Source organism: Miscanthus floridulus, chromosome 18 (genome assembly GCF_019320115.1).
Source record: "Miscanthus floridulus cultivar M001 chromosome 18, ASM1932011v1, whole genome shotgun sequence".
NCBI lineage: Eukaryota > Viridiplantae > Streptophyta > Magnoliopsida > Poales > Poaceae > Miscanthus > Miscanthus floridulus.
This window is the reverse complement of record NC_089597.1, coordinates 88,761,220-88,765,412: the sequence shown is the minus strand read 5'-3', so window position 1 is coordinate 88,765,412 and position 4,193 is coordinate 88,761,220.

Here is a 4,193-nt window from a genome sequence, read left to right as displayed (position 1 = left end):
AATATCTGCTCAGCCTTTGTGAAATTCACCTATCCCGATCGACTGATTAGCACTTTCTTCTTGATCACTGTCCGCTTGACTAGCCTAGAGTTAGCCGATGGTTGAGCAGACTAGGCTGGCTGGTTTTGGGGACACTCTCGGGCATAGTTGCCATCCTTGCCACATTTGAAACAAGCACCCGGCTTGTTTCTCTATCCTAGACGAGGTGGGACCTGCTGTCCTTAGGGCTACTGATGTGGCACCTGCTGAGTAGGTGCACGGTACTGCATGGAAGGAGCGTAAAAAGTCTACTGAGACTGTCAAAACGAGTGCTCACTTGAAGATTGATAGGGCACCCGCCTGACAACCTGTACTTTCTGAGTATGGGGGTGGCTAGAAGACCCTATAGCCACCCGCTTACGCTTCCATTCCACCTAGGAATCCTACTGCAAGCCCTCCATGGCAATGGCAGCATTCATCATCGCCTTAAAGGTCTGGTAGTTCCTAGTATAAAGCTCCTTCTGTAGGCTGCAAGAGAGGCCATGATAGAAGCAGCCCCTCTTCTTCTCATCTATATCCACATGAGTTCTTGCATACTAGGACAAGTGGTTGAATTTATTAATGTAGTCCATCATGAACATACTCCCCTACCATAGGTCTAGGAACTCAGTTAGCTTCCTGTTGAGGATACAATAGGAATATAAAATTCTTGAAAGGCTGCAGTGAACTCCTACCAGGTCACCCAATGATCTAGCTGCTACATGGCATTGAATGTATCCCACCATGCACTCACGGACCCCAACAATTGTTGCGCTGCAAAGCGCACTTTTTGCTCATCAATCATGTTGAGCAACAGAAACTTTTGCTCTAGAATGCGAAGCCAATGCTATGCATCCAGGGGCTCAGCCATCGGTGTGAACGTGAGAGGGTGCATCTTGAGGAAATCCTAGTAAGAGAAGGGTCCCTCAGGTCCATGAGCACCACCTGTGTTCCCACCATTGCCCCTGTGGCTGAAGCCACTGATAGCCTACGCCAGCAGTTCCATGGCACGGATTGACTCGCGATGAGCAACCATCATTTTTGCCATCATCTTCGTGTGAATCATCGGAGGCGGCAGTGACGGAGGAGGAGGAGGCAGAAGTGGAGCCTCATGGCTCTCCCCGCCATGCTCATTGGCCCGGCCACTTTCACCTTGGCCTTCACCAAGACCGTGGCCTGCCCGGGCACTGGTGCTCCCACATCCGGATCTCAGATTCATCTGCAAGAGATAGGAACCATCCACTTAGAACAACCTTCCAGATCCGAAGCAAGGGATTAGAGAAAGGACAAGACATTTATTAGAGCATTCTTTTTGTTATCCTATCAATTTACTAATCAAATTATGCGTGTAGGGGGGAAACTTTAGTTTAAGCAAGATGCTATTATCATGATGCATGTATCGGCATGTACACACACTCAAGCCAGAATATAGCGGCATTCACAAATTTTTGGCACATTGCACACTCACTTTCCGTATGCTAAGCGATTTCTTACGCAACGTAAGTCAGTTTTTCCTACAGAAAACAGATTAGATAAAACCAATGCTGCTATCCTAGATAGACCATATTGCTAGGGCTTATACTTATTTACATAATTTTAGCGCATCCTACTTTTTTGCAAAACTTTTGTTGGTCAAATTTTAAGTTTTAGAAAAGAGTGATGAACTTGTAAACTCATTATTGGCTCTGGTACCAACTGTAGTAGAACCGCCTGAAATAACACACTTATAGAGGCGCTCGTCTTCCACCAGGCACTAAGGACCCCGTAAGCAAGCTACAGCGGACAGTTTCCGTCGGGCACACCCGAAGGGAGAGCCCAAAAGATCCACATTTTTCCCTAAGGATCCAATAATGAGAATGAATTATAATACTTAGTACATTTCATACATCCAGAGTTCTTAGAAATTCATTATTCAATTGCCAAATTCAGAGTGCAGAAGATTAAACAGCGGAATGATAATAAACATCTATCGATAAAGAACAAGAATCCATCTGTGTCCACCAGAAGAATCCTTCACACAATGGTACTCCTCAAGCCTTACCTGCAATAGGGGTAAATATACCCTAAGTACATAATGTACTCGTAAGACTTATCCGACTAGTGGGAATAATTTCCTGACTCCAATGAATATGATAAGCTTTATGGTTTGCTAGTTTCCTTTTCTAGAAAGCAATACTAATAGTGAGTCCTTATTACATTATTATTAGCAGCCATGATTAATTTATTATCTAGCCATTCTATATAAGCACATGTTCTACTTTCAAGCAAGAGTTGAGCAATTAGTTCTATTTCACCACCTTTCATCTTTCAGTTCTTACTATGATGCTAGAGTTTAGACAAGCCATACTGGATTTCCCGATGATTCATGAATCAATGCCCCAACTAGGTACCCCAAAAACACACACCCCACTAGTACCCTAGGCACAAGCAGGACCAACCCATCACTCTCCTGTCCCATGGTCTTGGTCCCCATCCAAACTTAGACTCCAAGCCCCCGCCCCTAAGTCCTAGACTCTATGGGGTGCAAGGACCTCCACCATCCCCACCTCCAATTAGTCAGTCTGGAAAGATCCAAAACCCATGACAAGAGAGCGATAAGTCTTCCCTGCACCCATACCCAAGTATGTGCTTGGGATAATAAGTCTGTGACTTGCCTAGCGTTTAATGCAATGACCGGTCCTTAACCGACACAGATAAGGAAAAAGTGTAACCAAGCTATGCCCTATTGGCCATAGGACACAACCTCTTACACCCATTAGTACCCAAACCATATCCCTACCAGGTCACCATTTTTCCGTTCCACCATTTTATCATGAGTGATCATAATTATCACCTATTGTGAGTAACGATAGGTTACTCACGCCACCGAAATCCTGACCATAACAGCTACTCGACCTATACTAGTAGGACTCATAGGTTGATATATTTATGCACGTAGTTTACATAAAATTCCTATAGCATAAATGCACATCATATATATATTCAGTGATCATTAAAAATACGGGTTATGCATCGGGGCTTGCCTTGGGCAGGCGGTGGGTCAACAAAGTCAGCACCAAAAGGCTCCAAGGCTCCCTCCTATATGATGATCTCCTCCTCATACTCCTCAATGACCTCCTTGTAGTCTTGTCCATCCGCAGGCATGAACTCTACCAACTCATGATCTACATTCATGAAATGATGATGCAACACTTAGTAATACGGCAACAGCAACTGTTAAAATAAAAATACATTGGTCAAGCTACTAAACAAGCTCTACTGACTAAGGTGCTAAGTTACCTACTATAACCACTAACAAGTATGAAGCATAACATATATTATCTTAGCACTAAAGGTATTCTTACTCTTAATACCAATTTACTCTATATATGATTAAACAGGGAGTACTAGCTACTCTATTTATCCTCCTACTCTAGTGCAACAAAAATTATAGTGAGCGCACAATAATCTAATGAGACTACCATCAAAATTTCATGGCTAAAGCTATCACCGACTTGCCACAAAAATTCCTACAAATATTGAGCTACATAATACTAAGCTTTCTAAATTGAATTTATGACTCTATCATTATCATAGTTAATTGTAAACTAACTATACCAACAGATAGATGGCATTTTTGTAAACCAAACAAATTTTGTTTCACTATTTTTGGATACCTACAACATTTACTATCATTTTTCAAAGTTTAGCTCAAAACTAAATTGAATAAACACTTATTAATTCACTAGAAAATAAAAACCTGAATTCCTCAGCGTGGCCCATGAGCGAGCAGCTCGGCCCACTCCAGCGCCCCATGCACGCGCATGTGCAGCACACTGGTGTGGCCCATGTGGCTTGGCCCACGCACGATAGTGGCCCAGCACGGGTAGACCCACGCGCGCACCGGTGATTATGTAAAAGAGCCCCTAGATTTCAACTGAATGAACCCGCAATCCTTTCTACTATTTCACACTCTCACTTATGCTTGCACTTAACCCCTTGGTTCACTATGAATTCTCATTTCAAGGTCCCTGGCCAAAACTTAACAGAGGTCGCGGCATCTCCGGCCAATCGCCGGCGAGCTCGGACCCCTTCGGTAGCAATACTCACCAGCACAACATTCCTCAACACAAGCACATTCAATAGAGGTAATAAACACCATGAGTGGTGCCGCAAGTGGTGTGGCCATGCACCAC